Source organism: Grampus griseus, assembly GCF_964374135.1.
Source record: "Grampus griseus genome assembly, chromosome: 3".
NCBI classification, from domain to species: domain Eukaryota; kingdom Metazoa; phylum Chordata; class Mammalia; order Artiodactyla; family Delphinidae; genus Grampus; species Grampus griseus.
Window position 1 is genome coordinate 153,573,576 of NC_139019.1, and position 13,159 is coordinate 153,586,734.

Consider the following 13,159-nt stretch of genomic DNA (forward strand, 5'->3'; position numbering starts at 1 on the left):
TGGGGTCACACAGTATCAGTGGCAAGGTCAGGACTTGACCAGGTGGTCTGGTGCCAGAGATCATACTCTGAGCCACAGACTCTTCTGCCTCAGGATTAGATGAGGTGGGACAGAAGCTCCTCACCACTCCTAGTAGAAACTGGCTGAATGGCCTAAACCGAAGTCCTTATCCCCTGCCCCACCAATTCTCCATCTGAATTCCCAGTCTCTGTGAACAGCAACACCATCCACCCAGTAACCCCCAGGAATGTGGGTGGATCCATCCCATTCACACTTCCTGAGCACCCCCTCCAAATACAAAAGACGACAAGCCTACTGGCTGACCATGTCTTGGCCCTGTCCTGGCATTTTACGTGGATTACCGTGCACCACACAACAACTCCATTCGGTGGGTGCTATTATGCCCATTTTACAGTAGCAAGAGGTTAAGGAACACGCCCCAAATGACAGAGTCAGAAGAGAAAGAACCAGAGTCTGCCCCTCTCTATCCGCACCAAGTCTGGTACCAGCATATCTCCCTGGGTCAACGGTCATGGCCTCCTCCGTGGCTCCCTTGTTTGATTTCATTCTCTGCCCCACAGTCAGTGCAGTCCTTCTAAACCACAAATCTGATCATGCCACTTCCTTTAAAGCCTTTCACAGGCTTTCCACTGACCTTGGGCCACAGTCTGAGCTCTTTGGCCAAGGCCCTTCCAGGTTGAGCCAAACTTCCCTCTTTGGCCTGCTCTGCCCATCCCCTACTTGTCCTCCATACATCACTCCTGGCCCGGAACACACCACAGCCCCATGTGTTGCTCATGTCTCCAATGTCATTTCTCCCATTACTTGCCAGAATAACTCCTACTCATCCTTCAAGACCCAACTAAGACATGGACCCTCCCCTGGGAAGCCTTCCTGGCTGCCCACCCTTGGGCCAGGGGTATTTACTTGCTTCAGCACTTAGTGCACTGGGATGGAGCTGTCTGCCCAGCTCTCTCTCTCTCTCTGCTAGACTGTGAGCCCCACAAAGTGGAGACCATATTCAATTTGCCTTGGTGCTCCTGGCCCTGGCTCAGGCCAAACCCAGTTAAACTGGACTAAGGTGGATGGTCACCAGCGGCAATGTGAAGAGGCTCTGGACTCCAGGGTGTCCATCAGCAGCTTGTCTCCGGGTCTGATCTTTGCTGGGCATTGGGAAAGGGAAAGATGTGATCTTGTCTTCTTTATTATTTAGCACATGTGCCTCACCCTCTCTGCCCACTGGGGTAGGAAAACACCCATTGATGAACCAAGGGCAAGCTGCCACAGTCTTTCTAGCTGGGGCTGTTGGAAACCACTTGGGGCAGATTTAGCCCTAATAAACTGCTCTTAACCACTCTCTGAGGAGATCCATGGGCCCCCAGATAATTAGCCGCATGTGTGTGGGAGACAGGTCTATTTTTTCCCAAGGATTTATGAGAAGGGGGAGTATTCTCATTGACCTCCATTTCAGGAAAGGCCTCTTTCTGGAACTCTTGCCGAGTATTCCATCAACAGTACAGCACATATGCTTGCAGTAAGCCTGCTTGACATCATCATACCCAGCATATGTTTCTTGTCTTATACGCATTTTAGCACTTGCTTTGGGGACTGTATGTATTTCTGAGGGTCCCTAAACACAGCTCCGAATGAAGCACTTATAATTCATCCTTCATGAATGTCACCACTGCTCTTTCTAAACATATTTGGAAGTGGATTCAAAGTTTATTTAGAGAAAAAAAATTTTTTTAGTAGACAGAGAGTGTTTGTGAATTCTTCTCCAGACCCCCTCCCCCTAGGGACCTTGGGAACAGCTCCTTCAGCTCACAGACACTGACATCCTCAGAGGAGACCGTGAACGTGTGAACATGGGCCGTCTGTCTGCCCAGGCATTTCTCCAGTTCCTCCTCGGTTTATTCACCTGTTATGCTGTTTCTCCCTCCAACCAATTTCTTTCTTTCCTTCTACTCATGTGCTCATCCATATATCCCGCTGTAGAAAAACTACTCACTACATAGTTCTGAGTGAATGAAAGACTTTATTCACCCAGACAATCAAATATTCACCTAAATATTTGTTCATCTATTCACCCATCTGTTAAGTTATCCATCTCTGTTTCAGTCATCCTTTTGATCACCCATCCTTCCATCCATCCATCCAACCATCTATCTGTCTATCTATCCATCCAACATTAACCCACTCTGTGCCAGGCCCTGGGGATATTCAAATAAATACATCTGGTTCTTGTTCTTGCGCAGCTCACGAGGAGCTGGGGGATGATATGCAAACAGCCAATTACAGCCCAGCATGGGAAATGATCTTAGAGAGATGTGCAGAAGCTGTGGGCGTCTGGGGAAGGAGCATGGATGCCTGGAAGCAGGGCTGGTACAGAAGCAGAGATAAAGCCATCCACAAATGGAAAACCTGCCCACCCTGCCTATAGCCCAGAACTAATGAGGTGGCAGCTTGGGGTGAGTGGAGTCAATAGCCCCTCTAAGGCTTGAAATTCCACCTCTGCCTTGCAGATATTTTCTGTCAGAAACAGACTTCTTGATGGGGCCCACTCAGATTTATCACTCTCTAGTGATCTTTCATCCCCATTCTGCAGAGGACAACCAGGGACTCAGGAGAGGGGACAGGCAGAGAAGAAGCAGCAGAACCTCCATATCAGAGTCTGAGGACTGGCGGACAATCCCTGTAGGCTGCTGCAGCTGTTGGCCATTGGGGAGCCCTCAGGACAGCACCAGCCACTGGCCTACCTGCTCCCACTTTGAAAGCTTCCATGGTGCTTGGGACCTGGGCCTGATCATTTGGGATCAGGGCTCTCCCTGTACACCATGTGTCCCAGAGTTAAACAGAAACCCCTGGCAGGTAAGTTGTGATCCCTCTCTGGGAAGCAGAGAGCTCAAAGGACCCCTCAAACCCTGATAATTTAGCACCTCCCTTCTCCTGTTCCCATGCCAAGGGCTGAGAACAAGGACCTTGCTTGCAGAGCAGGGACCATGCCTATCAAACTCTAGGCTCTGGCCAGGCCTTAGGCTCTGGAACATGCAGAGAGTGGCCATGGTTCAACAACCATCATGGGAGCTGGAATGACCGACACTGCCTCACCTGGGTGACGATGGCAGGGCCCTCCACAGGGTAGGGCAGTCCCTCTGCCCTCTCTGGCTGAGGGTTCCCCCTTCATCACAGGTTCATCTTCCATGCCTCCCTCTTCCACACACACCCATTCAATTATAAGTCCTGCCCATGGTCTCTGTAATCCCTGTCAAATGGGCCCTCCCAGCCTCACTGCCTTCAACCATCTGCAGCAGCCTCCTCATACAGCCTCCCTTCCTCCAGGCTGGCTTCCCCATCTGACCTCTTCCCTGGTCCCCTCATCCAAGGCACCTTTCTAAATCTGGGCATGCCACTCTTCCCTAAGAGAACAAAATCAAAGCCCAGGGCAACTTCCTTAGCACAGAAGCAGGATGGTAAAAAGAGATCTGGGTTCAAATTTTGCTCTCTCACATACTATCCAGTGAGCTTGGGTAACTCTGGGCCTCAGTTTCCCCATCTGTAAAATGGACATATTGATACCTTTCTCACAAAGCAGTTTTTGTTAGAATTATGGCTGTAATATAAAGTAAAGCTTTTTCCCAAAACAATGCCTCAGAAAGGAAGGAGTCATTTTATATTCAAGTCTTTACAGAAGTCTTTCATTTTATATGGTGTGTGTTCAATAATTTATTTAAAAAAATAACAACAAAGTACCATTTGGTGAAAACACACAACCTAAACCAATCCTAATCAACATTAGTTCTAGATGTTTATAGAGGTAACCCAAGGGATCTATTTAAAAAAAAAAAAAAGAATCCAGGTATTTAAGGATGGGAGATGGAATGTATACATTTATCTCGACTACTTCCAGAAACCTGAGCTCCAAGGGCAAACAGGTCAGGAGAGGAAATACTAGCAACAATATTTAGGAACCTGGGAAGTAGACAAATGAGGGATTACTGCCTGTGCAGAAATGGGACAGCCAATATATATATTTTTTAAACATCTTTATTGGAGTATAATTGCTTTACATTGTTGTGTTAGTTTCTGCTGTATAACAAAGTGATTCAGCTATATGTATGCATATATCCTCATATCCCCTCCCTCTTGCGTCTCCCTCCCACCCCTCTAGGTGGTCATAAAGCACCGAGCTGATCTCCCTGTGCTATGTGGCTGCTTCCCACCAGCTATCTATTTTACATTTGGTAGTGTATATATGTCAATGCCACTCTCTCACTTCGTCAGCCAATATTTTAAGCCAGGACTGGGGACACCTCAAGAGCAACCCAACCTACAACACAGAACAAACACCCAAAGCCCAGGAACTGGCAGCACCAGGTATCTGATGAGCTGGAATCTAGACCAGAGGTCTCAAGCCATGGCCCATGGGCCAAATTTTGCCCACCCTCCATTTTTGTAAATAAAACTTTATTAGGACACAGCCATATTCATTTGTTTATGAACCGTCTATGACTGCTTTTATGCTACAAAGGCAGAGTTGAGTAGTTGCGATGGAGATGGTATTGGCAACTAAAGAGCCCATGTGTTCTGGAGCCCGCGCGCCACAACTAGAGAGAAGCCCGCGTGCCTCAACGAAAGATCCTGTATGCCGCAACTAAGACCAGATGCAGCCAAACATAAATAAATAAATATTACAAACCCCATGATAGCAAAGATTAAAATTCCACTGGAAAGAGTTGTGAGAGAAAGGTTGGGGGAAGTCTCCAAGAAAGGAGAACAAGACAAATAGATGCAGATGACTGGAAAGAAGAGATAAGAAAATCAGTCCAGGAAATCATGATTAGACAAGGGACTGTCCCCCCTCTCCTTGCCCCTCAATAAAAAACAAGCAAACAAAACAAAACCAAAAACACCCACCCAACCAACCAACCAAACAAACAAAAAAACTTCAGAAAAAGGGAACAAAGAAATTTGCAGGAGAAATTGTTAAAAAAAAAATTCAAGAAATTTGGTTTTCTGAGAGTCCAGCTCAGTGAAAGAAAATAGACCTTGGTAAGGCACTTCAAGTTGAAATTTCAGAACTCTGGGGTTAAACAGATGATTCCAAAAACATCCAGAGAGAAAATGGCAGGTTTCACACAAAGGACTGAGAAAAAAGGAAGGCTTTGGACTTCTAATAGATAATGCCGAAAATTGAAATATCAAGAAGTTGCAGGATATTCATGTTATTTAGAGAAAAGTGATAATTACCAACAGATCCCCTCTATTTGTCAGGTGCTATGCCAGGAACTGGGGATAAAGTGGGAGTAAGATAGCATAGCCTCCACCATCATTACAGACTAGTGGGGGAGACAGGCACTGGTCCAATAATGTACCAAATTACAGACTGGTAAGTGCTATGAAGGAAAAGTATGGGGACCTCTTACAGTATATGATAGGTGAACACAACTGACCTGGAGGGTCTGGGCTTCCTTGAGAAACCTATGCTTAAGATGAGGTCAGAGAGATGCCCGGAGCTGACTGGGCAGAGAGGAAGGGCATTGCAGGCAGGAGGAACAGCAGGTACAAAGGTTTTGCAGTGAGAGGAAGTAGCAGGGCTTCAACTTTGCACCCCCATCGGAATCACCTGAAATGATCTTGTAACAGATGGCTGGGTCTCACCCCCAGAGTCTCTGATTTAGTAAGTTTGGGAATTTGAAATTCCAAAAATTCCCAGATGATGTTGATGCTGTTAATCCAAAACCACAGTTTGAGAAGCACTGACCTAAATGTCTGCAGAGCCTAATCGTAAGGAATTTGTATTTTATCCTTCAGGCTAGCGGTTCTCAAATGGGAGAATCGTCTGGGCACTGGTTGAGCTTACAAATTTCCAGGTGCCCCCCCTCCCCCTTAGGCTGGGCAGGGCCTGACAATGGGTATTGACTTGGATGCCCATGGTCCCAAAGGCCACTTGAGGGCTGGGGGGCGGTGGGACGGGCAGGCACCTCTTGCAGCAAAGCAGTGAGGAGAGGATGGGGCCTCACTAACCCCAGCAAAGGGACTCAGGTGGAAAGGGCAGGATGGTTTCTCGAGACAGACAGGGCAGGCCTGAATATATAGCTTGAGGACAACAAAAGCCAAAGAGTATGTAGGAACCCAGCCAGCCCGGAGGCTCTGGCCTTCGGGGTCCCAGATCAGATTTCAGGCTCCCCAGCCAAAAAGCACTGTTAGCTTTTTTGTCAGTCACAAAGCCCTCCTCTAGGTGGCCAATTTCAGGTTTCAAGTGTCAGCTGGATTTCTGCTCCTGGTCCCCTCAAACCCTCCTGAAAGTTCACTGCCAAATTGATTTCCAGATTTTGTGAAACAAATTTATTCCCAGGTGAAAACTACTCTATCTGATTTCTTCTGTGGATGACTCAGCCAAGATAGAAATCTGCTGTGTCTGACTTCAGAATCCACCAGAGTCAGCTTCCATTTCTAAGACAACTGGACGAAGCCTCAATTCCAACTCTATCTTATCAGATGGAGTGGGCCAGCCTTGGCCTCTCCAAGACCCAGGCCCCAGGATCCTCCTGCCAGCAAGGAGGGAGTCAACTGCAGACCCTGCAAAGCACTCAAGCCTCCCCAACTTCCCACTGGGAGAGGCCTGCTATTTCTTGGCCAGAATAAGAGCCAACAAAGGTCCAAAAGGGCCCCACACCCATGAGGCCTTTATTGACCCTGAGTCATGCCTGCCCCTTGGACCCTCCCTGGGCAGTCTCAGTCCACCCACATTTGGACACAGGATGAGGCTCCAATGAAAGGCTGCCCACATAGCTGCCCATGCGACATGGTGCCATCAGGAGAAAGTTCCAGTAATTGGGGGCCTGTGCAATTCCTCCTGGCTGGCTGGTCCCAGGAGGGCATGTGTTTGATGGGAGATGTGGTTCCTGAAGGCATCTCAGGGACTCTGGGACCCACATACTGCTGTCCTCCCTCTGCAGGGCCTGTGAGAGAAGGGCCTAGGGACTCCTGCCATTTTCAAAGGCCCGCCCCCACTTTATGAAGCACCGACCTCCCTCCACCCCCAACATAGTGTACTTCTGTGAGTTTTGAACTCCTTCTGTTTCTTCAATCCTCAGAGCAACCCTGTGCAGCATTACTCATGCCTTCTATGCCACTTAGCGTAGGTCCTTCTCCTGCTCAAGTGCTCCAAGTCTTCCTCTGCACCCAGGTCAAGACCCGTCACCTTGCCCTGGCCTAACCACACTGTTGAATCTGTCCCATGGTTACATCTTTGACCTCATTTCAAATCCCCCCAGTAAACCACACAGGGCTACTTCCTACTAGAATGTAAGCTCCTCAACAGGCCAGATCTTGTCTATCTTATTTCCTAGTGCTTGGCATAGAGTAGAGCTCAGAAATATTTGTTGTGCAAATGAAATGAGAAAACGAAGGCCCACAGAGAAGTGACTTGCCCCACATCACAAGCTGACAGAGGCCTCTCAGGCCTGGGCATTGGCCCGGTACTGGCTTGGCCAGCTTGGGGTGGCTCTGTGTGGCCAAGAACTCTGATGAGTGTTTCCTGGTCAGAAGAACCTTGTGGAAGGCAGAAATGCTGCTTCTGGGCTTATCTTGCAGAGACAGTGGTTGCAGAGCCTGCAAACCAGGTAGCAGAGTGCAGTGGTCATGCGCAGAGACTCTGAAGCCAGACAGACCTGGGCTGACCCCTAGCTCTGCCACTCCCTGGCCGAGTGGCCCTGGGAAGGTCACCTAATCTCCCTGAGGCTCAGTTTCCCAGTCTGTAAACCTGGGATCACACGGCATCTACCTTCTCGACTTGTGAGGCTTATGTTAGACTTGGAGTATCAAGCACTGAGTACAGTCCTGGCCCTTAATAACACTGCAGTGAAAGTGAAAACGCTGCTCTGCCTGCCAGGGGCTGAGACGTGGAGCTCACAATCCAGGCCACGTGCCGCCAGGGCTCTGTAAGTGGTCTACAGAGAATCAGCAGCCCCCAGAGCAGGCAATGGTGGCACATTGGGAAGGGTCCTTAGGGGAGGGCTCCAAGGACAGAGACAGCCACCAGCAGGAGGGTGGGGCAGGCACAAATGCCACAGGCACAGGAGTGTGGACACATACACTTGGTTTCTCAGTTTCAGGCACAGCTGGGACATCCGCATGGTTTTTCATCTTTTAATCCCATCTGTTATGGGCTGCTGGGAAATAGCCAAGCCCAGTCTCCAAGCTGGCAGAACTTTCCTCTGAATTCCACAAAGAGAACAAAGAGTTCTGAAAGATGACACAGCTGTCCAGACTGGCAGGGGCAGGGCCAGGCTGGAGGAAGGCACATGAAAGCCAAGCAAACTCACTTGGCCAGGAGGATGGGCACAACTGCCGGGAGGCTGACCAGCTGGCCTGCCAGGGACAACCCTGGGCTCTGGGACTTCAGGAGTCTGAGAGGTGTCTTCTCTTTGAGGAATACCTTTTGTGTTTGGGAACTCAGGAGGCACCTGGTGGTGTGAAGTTCCTGGTCCAAGACCACGCCAGAATGCAAGGGGGGTGGCTTGGCTAGGTCCCCTCTGGGTGACCTCCCAGACACCAAAGCTACCCCCTTTCCCAGAGCTTGGAGTAGTCAATGGTCATTGGTGGCTGCTCTAAACCTTCTGATCACCTCCTCACATTTGGATGCTTTCCCACAGCATAAACCCAACTTTCCAACACTGGTTACAAACTTCCCTCCTTTCTTGGGGTTAGGGGTAGGTGAGATTTACATTCCACGGCTCAGACCCATCTGACTCAGAGCTGAGTTAGGTGAGGGCAGAAGCGGGGCTCAGGGCTTCCGATCTGCAGGTGGAGGTAGTGTGATTCTAAGCCAGCAGCCTTGAGGAAGCTTCCTGATCTGGTGCGAGTGCTCCTGGCAGGCTGGTTCAGAGGTGTGGTGCAGGAACCCATTCCCAGAAGCTCCTCCTCCTAGGGCTTCGTATCCCTTAATAAATCTTTTTCCTTTCTTCTTAAATTAGCTAGAGTGGATTCATGTCTGCAACCATGAATTCTAACAAACTCTTCCGACGACTCCCTGTCAGAGTTTCAAGCTCTCCTGCCTACATGCATAAGCAGGTTACAGAGATAGACTCATTTAGCAAAAATCACAAGGCTGCCATTTTGGTCTATATTTGATTTTTTGACAGAGATGTGCTTCAAAGTAGGCTTTCTTTACTAGGAGAAAAGAGAGTGCAAGCTGCAGAGTAAATGGTGACGGACAGTCAATTTCAGGGCCAGAGAGACAATAAGGAGTGGTGGGGACTGTGGCACACTGGAGATGGTATACTCTAAGGGGGCAACTAATACGCAGTCACAACAGACTGTTTCCAGATCCTTCCATTTTCTAAGAGAAGGAGGAAATCAGAATTTTTATGTAAGATGTCCCATATCTTTAATTATTTTGCAAACAGAAGGAAGGTCAAAACCAAAAAAACCCCAGAAGCAACACGTTTAAATCTGGGTTTGGCCTGTGGTTGCCCCTTTGTGACTATAGGATCAAGTTCCAGCCTTTTATTATGGCATTTAAAGTTCTTTACATAAATCCAGCCTCATTTCCTCCCACCCGTTCCCTTCCTCCCCTCCCCCACCTCTGCATGCACAGACCCCTTACCCTGTGCCCCATCCTTTCCTTATTCCCCTGCCTGGCAAAACATCTACGCATCCTCTAAGATTATCCGAGTAATCAATCCTTTGTGAAATGCACCCCCATCTCTTGAATCCCAGATATCCAGTCTTGGGGCTCCCACAGTCCCCTATATGTCCTTTCATCCTGATGCTTCTCATCCTGTGAGAATCACCAGGGCCTCTGTGTCCCCAGCCCAGTGCCAGGAGCGTGTCCACCTTTAGAGAAAGCCCAGGTTGTGGGCTGGCCCTCTGAGGAGGTGGGCTGCTCCCCACGTCTCAGAGCATGCCCATCCTAGTGGAATGGGGTGTGTGGGGTTCAGTTTAGAGAACCCAGCATGGGGAAGGCAGACCTGTCCTTCTTCCTGCCTCAATGACATGGGGATCCCCACACCTGGGTGGGGACCTTGAGGGTAGCCACAGGGCAGCTGGCCTCACTGTCTGATGAGTCAGCCCCTGGCCAGCCCTCCTTCCAGAGCTTGGAAAAATCTGCGCACCTTCAAGGAGAGCGTTTCCCTTTCTCCTCTGGGGAGAAGCTGGGCCAGCACATGGCCTTGTCCCTGTCCTCCACCGCCTGCCCTCAAGCTGCAGCCTCAGCAGCCATGTCCCTTCTCTGCCTCCCTCTCTAACCGCAGATTCGCTCTCCTCCTGTTCTGCTGAGTGGGCTGGTGATGCATTTCAGTTCACCCAGCTCTAACCAGGCTCACCTCATATTCATTAAGCTCCGACTCTGTGCTTGGCAGAGTGCTGGGTGTGCTCATATCTCAGGGAAGCCTCACAATGACGCCTGACGTTGGTTTCATGCCTGTTTTACAGACAAGAAACCCAGGCTCAGAGCGGTGAAGTGACCTACCCAAGGAGTGCACCTGACCATGGCCCTGATGCCCATTCTGCCCTCTTTCCAAAAGAAATGATTCCCAGCTGTGGGGCAGGAAGGGAGCCACCAGGAGGACTGGCCCACCTCTCCGTGTCTCCTGCTCCCGCACTGAATGGAAACGAGCTCATGGGAACATGTCCAGGTCAGCATTTCATGGGGTGTGGCTCCATGATTGCCACCTGCACATGTGAGAGCCTACAGCTGGGCAGCACTACCTACGTGGCATCCCCAGAGTGCTTTTCCTAAGTTGAGCTTTCTCTTGAACGTGGGAAATCTGAAGGGAGGGACGCTACCCTAGAAAAGCACTACTGGCCCTTGACCTTAACTTTTCTCTGCATTCAGACAACAATGAACCTCACAGATGACAGGAACCAGGAGTCTAGGGTAGTGCCAGTATTTTCAAATGTTGTTTCCTCGAACTCTTAGAAGGTGCGGATATTATTACTAATTTTACAGATAAGGCGATAGAGCCCAAAGAGGAGGCCTTCCTGAGGCCTTACACATGCCGTAAGAGATGGCGATGGGACTCCCAACCCAGGCAGTGGACCTCCAAGCCCATGCCTTCCCCACAGATCCCCAGATCCCCAGACCTGGATCAGCCTGGGCACAGTCCCAATTTTCTTCAAGGCAAGAATTGCTCCCTCAGTAGATGGAGATGGCACCCCCTAAGGCAAGGGGGCTTGGCTGGTGGGAAGGCTCTATGCCAGACCCAGAGCTGGTCATGGCTAAGGACAGATGGAACAAGATGGGAAGGTGAGGCTTCCGATTCCTGAGGGCCAGCCACTGTGCACCAACAAAGAGGGGCTTTCAGAAGCAAAAAGTTTTCTAATTAAATGAAAGGTGGGATTTCACAGGAATGTCACATTTTGAACCTTCTACTCACTCAGACCTTTGAATAAAAATTATGTGCTCATACTTATTTTGGAGTAGATAACATAATTTCCAAATCAAAACTGTGCTTTTTGACTTAAAGTGATAGAAGAACTTTCTGTTACCTCTTGGTGACTAGGAATCTCGTGGGGGCATAACGAAATTTTCGTCCAGTGCCAGAGGGAGAACGTGCCCCTTGAGCAGGTGTAAGGACCAAGGAAGACAAAAATTAAGGCGGAAAAAAAAAAAAAAGGCAGCAGATGCTGAGATCACATGAATGAACTGGATATACTTGGGCACACACTGGTTATTCCCTCCTGAATCTCTGAGCCAGGGCAAGTGGTCTGGTCTACATTTAATATATGGAGGTCCTCATGCTAGAATTTGCCAATGCTTCCAGACATATATGAGATGGCAGCTTCAGTATATCTCTAGAGAAGAGAAGAGAGTTCAAAAGGAGTTTCTGCCCAGCTGTTGTCAGTACAGACTGACAAATCAGGGGGGAGGGTGTGCAAGAAGCCTGGAGGAATCAGAATTACCATTTGGACACTGATAATTTGCAAAGTTATTGCAAAATGCTAGTTTGCTCATATTATGTGAGCTATAATTAATCTACCATGTCTTTGTAAAGAATTCCAAATGATCCAGAGTGTGCAACTAACTCTCACCTATCATCAGCTTTTTAGGTGGCCATGTCTGGTGTCTGGTTCTGAGCTTTGTGTTGCCCTATACGAGCTGGTACGCTAATCAGGAAAAAAGCCCTCTGTGACATGAGCAGGATATGCTGAGTGGGGCACAGAGTTTTGGTGCTCTGGGGAGGGGAAGGTGAAGTCAGGACTTGGTACAGGCTGTGTCTTAGTCTGTTTGAGCTGTTATAACAAAGATACCATAGACTAGGTGACTCCTAAACAACAGAAATTTATTTCTCATGGTCTGCAGGCTGGGAAGTCCAAGGCCACGAGCCAGCAGACTGAGTATTGGTGACAGCCTGTTTCCTGGTTCATAGACAGCCATCTTCTGCTATGTCTTCACATGGCAGAGAGAAAGGGTGAGGGAGCTCTCTGGGGTCTCTTACAAGGGCACTAATCCCAGTTTTGAGGGCTCCACCCTCACCACCTAATTGCCTCCCAAAGGCCCCATGTTCTAATACCATTACATTGGGGGTTAGGATTTCAACATATGAATTTTGAGGTGACATAATACCTTCAGCCTATAGCAGGCTAGCACACACACTAGGTGTTAAGTAACATCTAAAAGAATCCAGCTGTTCCTAAAAAAGTTAAACATAGAGTTACCGTAAAACCCAGCAATTTCAATCCTAGGCATATAGCCCAAACAATTGAAAACTAGCATTCAAACAACTGCTTCTACATGAATGTTCATAGCAGTATTATTCACAATAGCCAAAAGGTGGAAACAACCCAAATGTCCATCAATGGATGAATGGATAAAGTGTGGCATATCCATACAATGGGATATTTGGCTATAGGAATGAAGTACTGATACACAGTACAACGTGGATGAACCTTGAAGAGAGCTTGCTAAAATAAAGCCAGACACAAAAGGTTACATATTGTATGATTTCACTTACATGAAAAGCCCAGAATAGGCAAATCTAGAGACAGAAAGTAGATTAGTGGTTTCCAGGGAGTAGGGATGGGGGGGTAGGGAGTGACTGTTAACAGGTATGGGGTTCCCTTCTGGAGTGCTGAAAATGTTTTTGTACTAGATAGGAGTGATGGTTACACAACACTGAATTGTTGTGTAAATCCCACTGAATTGCTCACTTAA

The 13,159-nt window shown here is 48.6% G+C and overlaps 1 protein-coding gene across 1 annotated transcript in view; it reads right to left on the reverse strand.

Moving 5' to 3' along the window:
* The window catches only part of COL23A1 (collagen type XXIII alpha 1 chain), a gene marked incomplete at its 5' end in the record, with an annotated part of 352,873 nt that overhangs the window by 82,219 nt on the left and 257,495 nt on the right, over nt 1-13,159 (reverse strand). The window lies entirely within an intron of this gene.